This window comes from Sinocyclocheilus grahami, unplaced genomic scaffold (assembly GCF_001515645.1).
Source record: "Sinocyclocheilus grahami isolate Dianchi unplaced genomic scaffold, SAMN03320097.WGS_v1.1 scaffold310.1, whole genome shotgun sequence".
Classification (NCBI taxonomy): domain Eukaryota; kingdom Metazoa; phylum Chordata; class Actinopteri; order Cypriniformes; family Cyprinidae; genus Sinocyclocheilus; species Sinocyclocheilus grahami.
Window position 1 is genome coordinate 971,075 of NW_015505489.1, and position 18,086 is coordinate 989,160.

The following is an 18,086-nucleotide window of genomic DNA, read 5'->3' on the forward strand; positions in this document are numbered from 1 at the left end:
AATATTTCCACATAGTGAGGTAGATATGTGGGGGCGTGTTGGAACGAGCCGTTTTAGGGGGGCGTGGCAGAGTCTTAACTTTGATAAAGAATATCTCTTTGGTTTTGAGACTTTAGTCTTCAGGGATCTTATCTATGCACAATCAGCTTGTAACACTCCAAAGAGAAAGGAAAACTTGAAATCGCATAATATGACCCCTTTAATAAAAAGACAATCATTCAGTGTTTGTTCATGTTTTTGTTGCTGTTATGTGACGTAGCGGTGCTTGACTAGGGGCGAGACGTGGGCTGATGACGTCATTGTTTCAGAAAATATACGGATTCGCTGTCCACATGAAAACGCAAGGGCGGCATTTTCAGATTTATCCACTCTGGGACCCGGTTTAAAAAAATATCGGTTTCACTCTCCCAAAAGCCGGATCCGTGTGGACGAAACGCCTATACGATACAAAATGTGTGCGTATACAGCTAAATGCGTCTCCGTGTGGACGGGGCCTACAACGTTCGTAATATGTCCTTTTAAAAAACATAATTCAACATACATCCAAAATGTAAAAATATGCAATCTACTCCACTCTACTGCAACGTTCCAATTCTGCAGATTTAAAGTTCACATTCTTTTAGCTATAAGGTCACACCGTGAAGTATCAATCTTTTATCGGTCAGACGTCTTCACATGATACGAATTTGTAGGGCAGAGTTCATCACATTTGAACTTTGGCATGAAATTCACATGAGCTTGCATTTCCTGTCTCTCACCTTCACATGCATAATGAATGGAAGTCTATGAAAATATAAATGAAAAGTGTAGTGTGACCGGCCCTTTTCATGGGTGAAATCCAATCATTTCGATAGGAATCCACACGACTGGGAATTTTGAGTGAGGGTGAAAGAATTGGTAGCACTTTATTTCAATAGTCCACTTTAGACATTCTACTACCTAGAAGTAACTTTGCAACTACATGTCAACTACCAGTAATTAGAGTGTTAGTAGTCTGCTTAATATCTAACCCTAAACCTAGTCTACTAATACGCTAAAGATAGTTAGTTGACATGTAGTTGCAAAGTTACTTATAGTTAGGATGTCTGGACTATTGAAATAAAGTGTGACCAAAGATTTCCCCATGCGGATTTCACAACAGGTATAAGTTAGTCACTTGAATTCACCGCGTTGACCAATAGAAAATTGCTTGGTTTGAAACTGACTTTAAAGGGATAGCTCATTTAAAAAATTAAAATTCTGTCATCATTTACTCACCCTCAGGTTGTTCCAAACCTGTATGAGTTTCTTCTGCTGAACACATGGTAGCCAGTAGCCATTGACTTCCATAGTATGGAAGAAAATAAATACATACAAATACTATGGAAGTCAATGGTCACATTAGCAAAATTTCAGACGAAAATCTCCATTGTCTACTGTCAGTATGAAGCACTGCTCACACAGAAGTCCATTTTAAAGCAAGCAGCTGTCTGTTGGTTATTGCGAAAATACATTACCAAATTGAACACGAGCTAAATCTGCATAACATGAAGTCAGTAGTTTCAATATATCATGGAAATAAAAGAGGGAAATAGCATATTGGTGGGAAAACGCCACTGCAGGGTATGAGAGAGGGAGAATAAAACACACAGCCATATCACACAGCCCCGGGGCACAGCCATATCTCTCCGTCAGTGTGGCACTACTTCCTGCACAGCTCATGACACTCAGCAGGCCACAGCTGGAGCAGCAGACAGGGGAGGAATCAATCTACCGTTTCCCTTCTGCATTCTCTCGTTCGCTCATGCTGGCTGTCAGCCTCTGGACTGGCTAGAAATGGGCTAAAAATACACCCGTGGAATAATAAGGTCTGAGTGCCATGCAAAGAGAGAGAAAAATCTATAAAACATGACAGCTGATGAGCATGTGTAGAGCGTGTGTGTGGATGATTCCAGCTGCTGTTGTTTTTGGCCATAACCCTCGGGTTGGGCAGTGTGCGATACGACACTCGTCAGAAATGCCGTGCGACTGCTGACTGCCTGAAACCGATCAGGTGAGACAACAGCACAACCGTCGCCATGGTGACCAGGACCTGGCAAAGCCCAACACTCGCTCACTGCATCTCTGCTGCACTAAAACATCGCTCAGTGTGACGAACACTGATTAGAACACTTCAGCAGGCTTGCAGAAAACAAAACTAGGGGAAATGTGAGGGGTACACTATACGCACACATCCAAAAGTTATCGCCACAAAGCTAAGGTGTTGTTGGTTGTTGCTCAGTTCGGAGTGCTTCTTAACATGTTGCTAAGTGGTTGCTAGGTATGTCATGTAAATTTATGTTACATTTTCACTTGACCTTGGCTTTATTATAAAGCAACCAATACTATTTTTGCATGTTTATGTTAGCATAACATTGATCAAAACAAAGTCAGACCAAAATCCCATTGGGTTAATGCATGCACATTAAAAAAAAAAGTTTTAAAATATGCATTTAACTGTACTAATTATAATATTACAGTAAAATGCATATTCTTATAGGTTTTACTATCTGGTGTTCGATTGTTAGAATTAATAGTCACCATCATTTAGTCAACAAACTGATTATTATAAGCACAGACATTCAACGTTAATTTAACTGAACTGTTTGCTAAATACCAGCTCACCTAAAGTCATTTCACTTTCAGAAAAAAGTAGTGATATCTGGGGGTAAGTTGTGCATTTTGTAATTAGTCCATTTATAGAAGCATAAACAGCAACAAATAGTGTATTATTTACACTGCAAATATAGATGTTTATATTTATAATAAACAATCAAAATGAATGTTCGAACAATATATTTAAAGATATATTTCAAAATATAAAAAGGGCAAATATATATATATATATATACAGTGGGTACGGAAAGTATTCAGACCCCCTTAAATTTTTCACTCTTTGTTATATTGCAGCCATTTGCTAAAATCATTTAAGTTAATTTTTTTTCCTCATTAATGTACACACAGCACCCCATATTGACAGAAAAACACAGAATTGTTGACATTTTTGCAGATTTATTAAAAAAAAAAAACTGAAATATCACATGGTCCTAAATATTCAGACCCTTTGCTGTGACTATATATATTTTTTTATGTTTCTTTATGAAGTTTGACATAACATGCATGACAAAAATCTTATACAAGCTAATCTTTTATTACTCATGCATAATAATTACATGGTATATAGATAATACTGAGCTAACAACAGTTTAACATAAACAGTTACCAAAAGTGAGTCGTCCAAAGCTTTAGAAGTGTACGTTGGATGATTTTTGTCTTTTATGACTAGTCCCACAATGTTCTGGAATGTTCTAGAAAGCGCTCGTATATTCCAGAATCTTACAGAAACTTCTAGAATGTTCCCATCCTTTCTAAAAGCAAAATATATACAAAAACTGTGCTAAAACAGTGTTTCATAACTTCAAAAATAGCCTGACCGAAATATTTATCAAAATATTGCTGTGAAAATAAATAGCGCAATAATAATTAGCACCAGAGAATTACAGAAGAAACATAAAAAATGTAAGTGAAGCAAATTTTTGTTACATCGTGTTCAATTTATATAAGTTTTATTAAAATATTTTCAGACTCAAATATACTTATGTAGCTATTTTTGCCTGTGTAATAATAATAATAATGATAACACTTTATAGAAAGACTCTTAAAATTATTGTTAATTATAACTTATATTTGTGCATGTCACAGCCTATGTGTGCATTCCTCCAAACTACCTTGGCAAATAAACTTGTGTTCTCAGCATAGTCACATCCCTCAGATTTAATTTAAATTAAAAGGTCTTGGCTGTGCCTGTGCTGTTTAGGCAGGCAAACCCTGGCAGCTGCTCTGAGTTAGAGCTTCCGTAAAACAGCTACAAGACAACAGACAGCAGAGAGACTGAGTGTTGCCTCTTTTTTCTGTCCACTAACTGTGCTGACCCCACAGTACAGAACAGACTGAACTGCAGAGTGGGCTACTCATCTCCCGATCCCTGCTACTGACATTTGGGATTTTTATGTTCATGTGAGTGAATCTGTAGATACGTTTTTGTACAGTACACATATAGTGTGACTCCATTAGCATTTCATATCTGAATGTCATTTTGCCACTATAAATACTAGTTCAAGAGTATGCAATTGTGTGTGTGTGTGTGTGTGTGTGTGTGTGAATTGAACACATGGGTTGTTCCTGCCAAGCCAGCAATAATAGGACTAATGCTTCCGGAGGAGTTGTCCAGCTCTGCATTAGGTCTAGATGGGCTCATTGATTTAGAGCTAGGAGGCCGAGTCGGACCAGCCCCAGCGCTTACAAGCACACGCGGCATCCTGTCCCAAACCAAGCCTCTTATCTCCCCAATGCAATTAGAGCTGGTGAGAGTGCATTTTCAGGAAGGGGGAGGGAGGGGTAATGAGGTCTCAGCTAACGCCACTCCTATAGACGGCCCTCAGAGCAGCCGCCACACCCACGGTGCTCACGAGGTAAATCGTGCATTACTGCATTACTGAGGGCGGAAATGCATCTGTTGAAGTTTCAAGGGAGAGGCTGCATGAGGACGATAATGGAGTAATGCATGGAGAAAGAGAAAAAGGAGAGAGATAGAGTGGCAAGAGACGAAAAGAAGTGAGATGAGAGAGGAGATACAAAGACAATGATATAGAGATCAGCTACGTTCACACAGCAACAGAGTACACTGTCAGCAGTGTTTGAATTATGGGGGATCACTTTTTTCACGTAATGACTTATTGACTTAAAGTAATATTTTACTTTATAAAAATGTAAATTGAATGCAATATCCATGTTTTTCAAAATTATTTCAAATAATATTTATTGAATATATTTAGTGGAAAATATTATATATATTTATACAGTATATGCATTTTTTTTTTTCAAAGACGTCCTTCTCAACTATATATATTTTCATTTATAAAGACCAAGTTGTACTGTGAGAAAATTATAGAGCATGATATTATAAAAACATGTTTGCAAACTTAAATAAGTTGCTAAATTCAAAATAACAACTTCTGACTTTTTAAAAAATTATTATTTCAAATAATATTTATTTGATAGATTTAGTGAAAAATATATAAAATATTGAAGTGTGGTGATAAATATGTATGATGACAAACATGATGACCTCCTCATCTATATATTGTCATGTATAAAGTTATTCTGTGAGAAAAATATAAAGTTGCAAAGCTACGAACTGTAGACAGCATTAATTTTTCGGTTCTGTGTTAGAATTTGTATAAGCCTAAGGAGAAACATTCAAAATTGTATTAAAATGTATTCTAATTTTCATGTTAAGTACCATTCTAAAGGAGCTTAAAAAAATGCTGCTTTACAACCCTAAATAAATTTGTTTTCAGATTTTTACTGTTTAAAACTAGAGCTGTCAAAAGTATAAAATTATTGGATTTGATAAAAACAGAACGTAACTGTGGTATAAAATTCCATTGAAATTCCATGTGTTGAATAATTTTATATTTAATAAAAATGTCAAAAAGACATTTTGTAAAATCAAATAGTTGAAATAGTCGTTTAGCACTATTGTGATTCCTGCATAAGTACACTTATGCTGCACATAAAATTGTTGTCACGGCAGAGAAGAGTCAGGATCCAAGTGCGAGTGCAAAAAGGTAAGGTTTATTTGTAATCACAAACAACGGAGACAACAAAGATAATCCTCGGGTCCAGGTCCGAATCAGAGCTCCACAGAGAAATCCCTTCCTCCACTGCGTTTGACCAAACCAAGGAGAAGGCTGAAGATCTGTACCCTGACTGAGCGAGAACTGGAAACAGAGACTGACAAGGAGACAGGAACATGAGGATAACGAACCGACAAACACACATTGAACAGAGTGCCCTATATAGGACTAATTAACGAGTTGCAGCTGGCGCGCTCTGATTGAGCGCCAGCTGCAAACACTAATGAATGACGTACGCACATACAACCACATGACAAGACACAGAAAGACCGTCCGGACCCATGAACCGTGACAATTGTGGTATAGCCTTTATGTCATTGCATAAAACATGTGGCAAGGAAATAAATGTCTACAGCAAGAAATAGCTCTTCGAATGTAAAAAAAAAAAAATGCACAGTGCTTCTATTGAATGCAGGGTTTCTCTCATCAGTCAGTGGGGAGCAGAAAATGAAAAACTCTGTTGTAAAATCTGAGAGTTGGTCACATATATGCAGTTTCAGAGCAGTTTTAGTTTATGCATTGCTTGGTGATATGCAAAACCCGAGGCTTTGGCTTCTATCGGAACTATTCTCACTGACAGAGAATAATAAACAATTTGATAGTCACTTCGGTAAGTAAATATGGTTGTTGATCCAAAATATTGACAGCGTTGATATAGCTAAAGAGATGAGTCAGGAATGAGACATACAAGAAGAGTCATACAAAACAGAAAAAGAGTGAAGAGACAGAGACGGGGGCAAGCTAGATGGTGAAAGATTTGAAAAGGGAAATGAAGAGAGAGAATCATCGTGACTGATGATTAAATACTTGAGACCATTTTCCTCTGCTGCTTTGCATTATACAATAGTGTGTGGGTGCAGCTAATCAGGTGCTATCAGCTGATGTTGTTGGTGTATTATCACCTAGTTTTGTCCCTTTATTTGGGGAAATCGTAATGTAAACTATTAGATCTTTACATTTTCCAAAGAACACGTGAGTTTAAAACTGCAACAGGGTGTTGCTATGCAGTTGGTAAGATGTTATGAGTGGTTTTTAGTGCATTACAGTGCAGTGTCTATACACTCTTAAAAATAAAGGTGCTTCAAAAGGTTCTTCAAGCGATGCCATAGAAGAACCATTTTTGGTTCCACAAAGAACCATTCAGTCAAAGGTTCTTTAAAGAACCATCTATTTCTTACCTTTTTATAATCTGAAGAACCTTCTTTCGCCACAAAGAACCTTTTGTGAAACAGAAAGGTTCTTCAGATGTTAAAGGTTCTTTATGGAACCATTTAGACAAAAAGGTTCTTCTATGGCATCGTGAAGCACCTTTATTTTTAAGAGTGTAGGGTGTAGCTAGATGATTGTTTAATGACAAGGCAAAACAATACAGGCCAACCACTGTTTTTCCATGAACTGGTCAGTTTTGAGATTTTTGACTAATCTTCTTTCAGTCCAAAGACAACATCCAAAATACACGTTTATTTTATTACACTTTATTTGCTTCTGTAGATGTCAATAAGAATATGTTTTCAAAGGTTTTTTTTTTCTTTCTCAGAATGCAGAATATCTACAAAAACTGTGCTTAAACAGTGTTTCATAACTTCAAAAATAACCTGACCTAACTATTTTTATATTTTAATATATTTAATATTTAAATATTTAGTCAGAAATCTCGACTTCAGTACCATTTACATACACCAACTGTCCAGTTACCTAATCATATCTAGATTTCAATTACAAACATTCATTCATTCATTTGTTTGTTTGTTTTGTTGTTTTTTACAGAGAAGGTTGTGGATATATTATCCACACTGATTTATTTAACATTTTAATCACAATATTTTTCCTGGCTGTTATATTAAAACCTTTTATTATTAAAACATTTTGTGGTGGTGGTTCACAATTTCACCTGTAGTGGTGTAAATAAATAAATGTTTGTAATTGAAATAATAATTATTTATAATAATAGAATAATACTTATATTATTATAAATGTATTCTCTCTTATTTGTAATAATAATAATAATATTCTGGTCTTTAGATTCTGGTCTCGAGTTCCTCCTTTAATGTAAATTTATAGTCTTTTTTCACTTATTTCATGGTATATTTATTTATTGTTATATTTATTATAAATCTGGCCTCTATCCACATTATTTAAGGTATAATTTATTTCTGTGCCACAAACCAACATAAATTATTCTACAGTACTTATGGTTCCCAAAACCATGTCTATAAGCAATAGTAATGCCCTAGCAAACACTACTATTAGCATTTATGGATATACATGTCTGTATGCTTATATTACAACAGAATATGTCACTTTTTATGTGTGTAAAAATATATAAAGCACAAATGTAGCCTATATACATGTGGCCAGAACCCAGCGAAATCCAGACAACATTCCATAACACCTCATTCGGCTGCCACACACCATTTATTGCACTTAATTTCTTTGTGTATTCAGTCGGTAACTGAAATACATGAATGCATTCTGGCCTGGGTGTAAAAAAAATGAAAGCCCCACTAGGTCATCCATTTAGTTTGCTGAGCTGATTCACACAACGCTGATAGATGCTAAAAGTGTGAAACCCCAGAGCAGTTCTCCGCTATCTGTCAATACCTCACACTCTGTCTGGAACCTGGTGCACTACTACAGTCAAAATGCTTCAAATGAGCTACTGAAGGCTTTCAGAGTGCTAAATATAAAGCTAGGGGCCACTTATCAGAGGACTAACCGAATAAAAGCACATGAAAGGAAAAAAACCTTGAGAGAAGAGAGGGAAGGAGAGATGAGAAGAGCTAATGAAGAAGGAGTCTTCCTTTGGCTGAGTGCTAGCCTTGCTGCTTCCAGTAAAAGCCAGTCGTCTTCAGAATCAATAGCACCATAACTCCACTGCAGTAATTGCCGTTTGTGTTGAGAAACGATAGTAAATCATTAGCCGGTGAGACCAGCTATAGGCTTGCGGGAGCTGGAGAAGAGATGGTGACAATCGCTAATAAGGTCAGCGGTGGCAGCTTAACGCTTAGTGAATTTCCCATTCACTGAGTCTTTCTCACTTTGAGTAGAAATAAAATGACAGGCCACATGAGTGGGAGCAGAGGATAGAGCCTGATACATTAGTGCTGCTATTATCAATGTGAGATTTTCACAAACAAAACCGTGAGAATACATTGTGACTACAGTTGGGGTACTAATAGCAGACCCAATAATTGTGTTTCTGCCATGAAACATTTTATTGCAGGAATTTCTAATTAAATATGTACTTAGCTGCATGGATTCAATGCAAAATATTATACATCTTTAAGCATTTATATTTAATTATAAATATGAAAGGCAGCGGCTTTAGATAGAGGCTATTTACACTAAGTGAAAATAGCATATTTTCGTAGCGATAGATGCTATTTACACTAAGTGAAAATAGCGATAGATTCTATTTACACTATGTTAAAGTGAAGGATGCAGGATTATGCAGGATTTTCTGCTATTTATACTACTTATTGCAAATGTTGGCGATTATCTGCACCTCAGTATTGTAGTACATTATAAAACAGTATGCAATAATACCGTATTGAGTGTAAATTATAATTTTTATTCAAATTATTAAATGGATGCACCTTATTGGGACAATAAAGCCCTCCCTACACCTACACTAACTCTACTCGATACTTTATTTTCAACTTTTTGATTATTTCCTTCATTTTACTGAAAATAAATGCCTTTCCGATGTGATATGAGATCTGAAAAGGGAGAAAAAAAGTTCGGAAAAAGGTGGGTTCGAACTCGGGTCGATCACATCAGAAAGACTACGGTACGCGCTTAACCATTTTCGCCACTAGAACTGCTGTTGACTAGCCCAATCACACGTTTGTGGGTGGAGTCAGTATAAATAGCCTCTGCCAACAAGGCGGGCTATTTGCACTTAGTGTAAATAGACACTCCGAATATGGAAATGTAGTACTGTATACCGTTCGTATTTTTGTGGTATGATTTTTTTGTTATTTGTGAAAAAAATTAATACTTTTATGCAACAAGGGTGCATTAAATTGATTATAAAATGACAGTAAAAACATTTAAAATCTTACAAAAGATTTCTATATCAAATAAATGCTGTTCTTTTGAACTTTCTATTCGACAAAGATATAAAAAAATAAATATATAAAGGTTCCAAAAAGGAGGTTTTTGCAGTGATGCAGATCTCCAAAGAACCTTTAAGTGAATAGTTCTTAAAAGAACTTTGTAAAAAAAAAAAAAGTCAGAAGAAAGTTTTCTCCACCATAAAGAACATTTTGTGCAATGTAATCGTTCCATTGATGTTAGACATTCTTCAAGGAGCCATTGATGCCAATAAAAAAACTTCAATTTAAATTGTAATACATTTTAATATTGGTAACAGTTTAGATCAGGGAACACCATTCACTATTTGCTTATATAAAGTCTGCTATTCAATTACGTTTACATTTTATAGTATTCATGGGTTTAATTTTGTTGTTAAGGATAGAAAGGGCTGATGTTAAATGTGAAATTATTAAGAAATTAAGAAAATATAGCCATTTTTTTCCATCTAAAGTAAACTATTATTTAAAGAAAACTCAAAACACTGCTTGCTTACAAATAAAATCAGCATGCTTAAAAGTTTGAAATCATAAAGAGGCTAAATCTTTGTCCTGTGTTCATATTTTGTGTCCAGTCTCCTTTTTTTTCCTGGATACTTTTGTTGCTATACTTTTGTAACTATATCTGTTACTATCAATATCACTACTGTCTTTTGCGTCAAACAGAACTTAATGCTGGATAAATACCTGCTGTACAGTAAATGCCCTCCAGAACACAATGTGCTCCAGGCTTACAATTCTCCCATTTTCTATCCCTCAGTAGATTATAGAGGTGGTAAATTGTCCATTTACACAACCCTGCAGGGCATGCTGGGGGTAAGAGGCACACTGTCTATTACACGCTAATGACATCAGAGGAAATCTGATTTGTAGAAAAATCTGTGTGAGAGAGGGAGAGTGAGCATAAGACTGCGGTAATGGCTTTATGATTGAGCCGGCTCACAAGTATCGTCTTCACACGCATTAAAAGACCTCACACACAACACACACACTGTCACACAGAAGCATAGTCTAATAGTGTGACACATTAACAGTGGATAAAACTGAAGAAAACTTCAAGTGCTTCAAAAACAATAGAGAATGTCATTATAAAACTCTATGTGGACGAGGTAGAAGTTTTAAAGTGAATTTATATTATAACCCTATGCTGTATAGTTTTCCAATATTATTATTTTTTACTGTAATAGTTCTATTTTATATATATATATTAGTATTTTATTACAATTAAATGACAACTGTATACTGTGACTTCACGGTGAACAGGAGTAGGAAATGGCTGTGCTGTAGAATCATAATCTCCTGTATATTTACAGATGAACTGTAACAGTGTCCACGGAACTATGCTGGCACTGAGGTTTCGAGTGTGCACAGCAGCATGAATAAATAATGTGGTTTCAGTAACATGTCAAATCAACAAAATATGATTTAGCTTTTAAATTTTAGTTTTTTTACTGGCTCAGTTAAAGTACATGTGCGTTGGAATATAGCCCTACATCTCAAAAAGGCGAATAGCTCTTGTAATCGAAACTTCCATTCTTACTGTTTCCATAACCCTGTACTGTCTCGACTCGACTCACTGTTGAGCCTAACAGTTTGGCTTTAGCATGTTGCTAAGCTTACATGACAGTACACTGATATGCATAAAAGCGCATAGCACACATAAATATTGAGTAAAATAGTATTTTTTTTTTATATTATTATATCAAGTCAAGTCACCTTTATTTATATAGCGCTTTTAACAATACAGATTGTGTCAAAGCAACTGAACAGCATTAATTAGGAAAATATTGTGCCAATAATGCAAAATGATAATAGTAAACACTAAATTTTTCAGTTAAAGACAGTTCATCATTGAATTCAGTGATGTCAACATCCAGCTCAGTTTAAATAGTATCTTTGCAATCATGTCAACGATATCGCTGGAAATGAAGTGTCCCCAACTAAGCAAGCCAGAGATTTTGAAGAACAGAGTATTGAAGAACAAGTCATTTTCTAAATAATTCCACCAACTTCAGTTTGTTTAAATGCATTTTGAGATTGCATGAAAGACATAATGGTACAAGATCGTGAAACTTTTGAAACCTTTGTGTTGCCTGTGATACCTTAACATACTGACTCCATTGGTGGCTCACTTTGTTTAGTGTAGGTCAGGGGTAGGCAAGTCCGGTCCTAGAGAGCTCCTGCAGAGTTCAGCTCCAACCCTAATCAAACACACCTGAACAAGCTAATCAATGTCTTCAGGATTACTAAGGCTATAGGCAGATGAGTTTTTTTTTTGAGGGTTGGAGCTGAACTCTGCAGGACTGCGGCTCTCTAGGACCGAACTTGCCTACCCCTGGTGTAGGTTGTAAGTCATGATCAGACTTAAGAGCCAGTCATATTGCTTCGTCTGTTTTTCCATATAGGACTGTGCAACCAACTGCCTGTAACACTGCCTATGACAAAAAGAGTAAATAAAGCGCACGTTTTCAATTAACGGGAACACAAATTATCACAATGGTGATTTCAAATGAAACACTTTGAACTCACACACAAATTAACCTGCCAGTTATACTATTATTATGTAGTGCAATCAATCAATCAATCAATACATACATAAACAACAGCGACAAATTTTTTAAGGACCAAATGACCATCTTATCACAGCATAAATGCACTGTTGGTGATTTAATTGTACTCAATACTCTTATTGTGCTCAATAAATAAGAACTGTAAACTCCAGCCACTTTCCCTGGCTATCTAAATAAAGCAATAAGCCCCGTGAAGCCGTGGTTTACAGTGAATTTATAACAGCTAAGGGGCGTTATTAGGCATAACATGAAGCGGAATGCCTAAAACCCCCTTAGCTGTTATAAATTCATTGTAAACCACGGCTTCACGGGGCTTATTGCTTTTATAAAATGGTTATTCCATATACGTCGTAAGGTTTCACAAAATAAAACAGAGCAAATAAAGTGTAATGATATTAATAAAAACAGTATTCTTCCACCAAACAATGTAGTTCCTCAGAATCAGTTGTGGTTGCAACAAAGTGGTTGCCAAGCAACACGCAAACGTAAACAAAGGTGTATGTTTGTAGAGTAATTTACAACAGCTTCGAACGTGGCTCAGCCAATCAGAATCAAGGACCGGAACTATCCGTTTTATAATTATTTTCCCTGGCTATTATATTAATATGGAGTAGGGCTGCACGATAAATCGCATGCGATATTTAACGCGCATCTTGTCGGTAAAGCCGGTTCTGTAATCAGCGGTAAATCTCCATCACGTGCGGGCTTTCACATGGAGCAGCATTAACTACACAGAGCCGTTGTTCACTGACGAGCTGCGCAAAATATGATCGTGGTTTTGCGCAACTTGTCGGTGAACAACGGCTTTTTTACTGACAAGACGCGCGTTAAATATCACATGTGATTTATCGTGCAGCCCTAATATGGAGTTTACTGTGTGGAGATGTGCTGATATCGCATTTGGTCTCGTTCTGTATTGCGTATCTTGTCAGTGTCTGCGCTTGCTTGGCCATTTGTTGTGAAAAAATAAGGAAAGTGTGTCCAGCTGAATTAATTTAGTATTTTGTTAGATGGGTATAAAAAAAAGCTTCGTTTACCACAGCAGCCGTCGCGTGATGGCCTCCTCGTGTGAAGACCGAAGAGTGTAAAGACCATCGACTCTACCGTGCGACTCCACCGGGCAGGAACACCGGCAAAGGATAAGTATCGCTTTTTAGTTCTCCTCTTTCCTATTACTTGTTTCACTTCTGTTTCAGTTTTTATAACCATTTCTTACTATGTGTAAGTAAGTTGTTGTTTTTTTAGCATGTAAGTTTGGCAGTGTTATTTTTTAGGATTACTGATAAACTACTGTCGTTTGATTTGTATTATTTGTATTTGTTGTTTATTTTAATTTTAGTTAAATAGTGTCTGAATTTATTAAGTTTTAGTTATTTTAATACTTCAACAAACTAAATGGAAATGAAAAAATATATATATTGAATTTATAAATGTGTATGTATATATATATATATATATATATACTGTATATATATATATGTATGTGTGTGTGGTTGTACATACACATATATGTAGTTGTTGTTTTGGTGTTTGGCTTAGTGTTATGTTAGAATCATTATTATACACTTATACCTTTTGTTCTTTAATATTTTGAATTGTTTTTAGCTTTATTTTTTTGTTTTTCATTTAAATGTTAAGTTTTGAAATTTAGTTGTATGCATTTGTCATTTTTATTTAATTTCTTTATTTTTATAATGTGTATAAGTAGTATTTATAAAGTTTTAGCTTTTAGTTTTGGATCTGTTTTTAGTTGTTTTAATACTACAGTTGATTGCTTCTGTTGTCCTCATTTGTAAGCCACTTTGGATAAAAGCGTCAGCTAAATGACTAAAGAAATAAATAAAAATAATATAATATGCGTGCAAGTTATGAATTTTATTGTTTATGAAATGTCTTACTGTTGCATCAAAAGCAGCTTGTAATGAAAAAGATACTGAATCAAATTGCTTCAGACATCAAAACAGACTGGTAAAAAAAAGTTACAGTCAGTTTGTTAATGTCGTCTTTAAACATGCAGCTCTGCCACAAATAACAGCCCCATTTGAGTGGAAAAGGGGAGAGCACTTACTTACCTCTACAAAACAGAACATTGATTGCTATGGCACTGACAGACAGAGAAACATCATCAAACACTATACAACGATAAATGGGTGCTATGGGTGTCAACCACTAAAAAGCCCAAATACACAACTGTATTCTGGAAATAAGCAGCCTGCTACTGTATATGCTGCTGCGACTCTATACTCTATAATCACCTTCTTGAGAAAACAAGCTCAAAGTTACTTATAATAAGCAGATTTGGCATCTCTGTTTACTATTTCAGAAAAGCCATATATGAAGCTGTTTATGTAATGTAAATGTAGAAATGTATTTGTTTATAAATCATGTAGTATGGTAAAAGCATTTTACACTCTAAAAAATGCTGAGTTGTTTCAACCCAATGTTGGGTCAAATATGGACTAACCCAAATGTTGGGTTAAAAAGCAGCATTGTTGAAACAACCCAGCATTTTTTAGAGTGTAGTATTGTGGACGGAACCGTTTAAAAATAAATCTTTAGTAAATGATAAACGCCTCTGAAATCATAATTTGGGTGAAAAAGAATAGAAATTGTGAGCATTTTTCTGCCTCTAGTGGTAATTTCAGCTGGAAACTGCAGTGAATTGTATGTAGGCTATAGGTATGTTTTGCGAAACGTAGGTAGGCACATATTTTCATTGAGGTCTAGGTTGGAAATTTCTGTTAAAGCTTCTAATATGTTGGTCTTTTTGGTGTGCTGTTCTACTTCCAGCTCCTCAATCTTATTTACAGCACACATCTGTCAGGATCATGAATGGATTTCTCTATTACAGTATCCTCTAATGTCTATTTTCAGATTTTTGAGGGCGCAGCAATCATTGCTGACTAACAATCATTTTTAACGCTAATGACAGCAGTGTCGCTTTTCCTTTTACTGCAATTACCCGAACATGAGGAAATGTCCTCAGTGGAGCTTTCAAATTTGTCTGTTTAATCCCACAACCTCTCTGAGAGAAACCTTATTTGATCTCTCTTTTCTAAGAGGATCAAATCTTTACGTCTCTCCGTATTCCAAGGTAACGGGCTAATTTCCGTATTTAAATATTCATATATGCAGACGAGGCAGTGTGAGTGCGTTTACACCAACACAGGGTCTGTGACAGACAGACGGTTTGTTTTACAATGAGCTTGCCCCCTGAGGGAGAGACAGGCTAAAGTGTGGATTTCGTTCTGAAATAGCAACGTTAAGGAGGCATTCTGGGGCCACAGATGAGAAGAGAGTTTGATTGAAGGTTTGTGGTGGTGGGTGAGTGCGGGTGATGGTGGAGGTGGGGGGGTTGCAGGCAGCAGAGGCCGAGAGAACCAAATGATGAGTACAATACCACCAGCAGGATTTATCCTGGATTATGATGAAGAGTCAGAAAACTGCACAGGCATGGAAAGAGGTTTCTGTCTCTCTCTCCCCCTATCGCTCTCTCCTTCTGCCTTTCCTCGTTTTTTCCCTTGTCGCTCTTCGCTGGGTCAGCAGAAGCATTTGGAAATGAAATGGGTTTCTTTATGGCGTTTACAAGGAGTCTCTCCCTGTTCTGGAAGCATTTTTGGAGAACACTTAGAGTTAATTAAGGTCCAATAATTTGCAAATGGACTGTGGATCCAGATGCAGAAATTTTGCACTCCAAGCTTTCTACTGGCATACCGAGAGAGAGAGAGAGAGAGCACGTTTTACAGTGGGGTTTTGCAAATGTGTTTGAGTAGAGAGATTGTCCCCAGTCCATGTTGTCAATAGGAGACAATGAGAACTACAGCATTAGACTAAATTTGATTATAGCCACATTACAATGGTGCCTGTCAGTCTTGCATTCCAGAGTGCATGACCAAACCTGGCTGTCTAATAAGTCACTGTATAGCGACTTTTATCCTGCACCAACAAAACGGCACTCTTGGACGTTCTTACTTCACATCGGAAGAATCTGACAAAGCTTTTGCAGTCTCTGGATATGCTTAATTATATTTTTACTATGCATATAGTAGTACAATAAAATAGTCTCCAACATGCATGTTGTATAAACAGGGGTGCACATAAGTTTTTCAGCCTGGTTCTCATAAGATAACCTGGAGATTTGGTTTGGTCCTCACGCTGCACATAGTGTAACCCATTAAATATAACGATAAAAAATTAATTAATAATAGTGATAATATTGCACTTTATTTAGTTCGTTTTTAAAAAATAAAATAATAAACAAAATAATAAAGTGTGATAATACTATTATATTTTAATATTCACAGTTTTGCATTGTGCTTTGAAAATGGCAGCGGGTAGCCTAGATTTATGCTTTCAATTTGAATAGAAATCTAATACAGTACAGTTTGTCAATCTAAAATGGTAATTGTGCATTAACAGCTGTCATCCATGTCGGTATGCAAATGTGCTGTCAGAACTTATTAATACAGCGCATTTTTTATTTTGGTCGCGCATGTGGACCTGCGGACCACTTACAGTATGTAAGGTGTGTATAAAGGCCCTGATATACTTTACGAAATCAAAGAACAAACCTGTTTGACAACATTTCGGACAAAATCGGGCCAATACAAATTTATTTCAGGAGTTCGAAACCACATGTCAAAGCTAACTTTCCAGAACTATCAGTGGTCCATGGTGATTACGTATAGGTGGATGTGCTCTGGTGCTCTGTAACAACATAAACACACTCAAGATCTGCTTTGTAGTAGAAATTTAAGTTGCAATTCTTTTTTTTTGCCTTATACTTAAACTCAGGTCACCCAAAGCACAACATGTCAGAGCGCTGCCCATTAGGCTATCAGCTCCAACAGAAGTTGTAATTTTTTATTGAAAGTGACACTGACTCTGTTTTTCATGTTTAATACTGTAAAGCTGCTTGCTTAAAATCATTTTTTTTAAATAAAGTGATATATAAATAAACGTGATGTGACTTGACCGGAGTTGCAGAGCTGGTGCAGTTTGCAAACATATCCACATCGCTGTGATCAGATGCTTTCTTAACTGCTGTTTTATCCCCGCTTCCATTTTTGTTGTGTGATTATTTTGTTATTAAGAGAAAAGCGTGCAGCACATATTAACATTTACAGGGTGGACAACATCGGGATGTTTGTTGTTCGGGTATTTTGAAATCCTTTTTACTTTTAAAAGAACTTTGCTGTGAGTATATCGGTGGCCATAGTATGATTATTCGAACCATTTTAGAACAATTTAAAACGGATAAAAGTGCAGATATGATTAATTATTATGAAAACATAACAGCACGATAAATACGTTCTACATTTCAAGTCTCCTGAAGCTTTGTGCTTGGAATAGAAAGAAAAAAAAATACTACATTTATGTCAGAAACGTACTTTATGCAAGAATGTGAATATGTGCGAGAACACACTGCTAACATACACGAATGGTTCAGCGTACTTAACATGTGCTCTTGTGTTGTGGTGCTAACAAATAGTTATTTTCTTTCTTTTGCAGCTTTGTCTCCATACAAACTCTTCTTCCTTTCAATTCTTCTAAACAGTCACTACGCACCATTATCATTAATACACAAAATCAGTCAATTTCTGTCAATGCAGAAAGCCCTCCAGCAATTTGACAGTAATTTAATGGAATCCACAATGCATCCTAGAATGCCACAACAGTATTGAAGAACTTCCCATACAGTACTC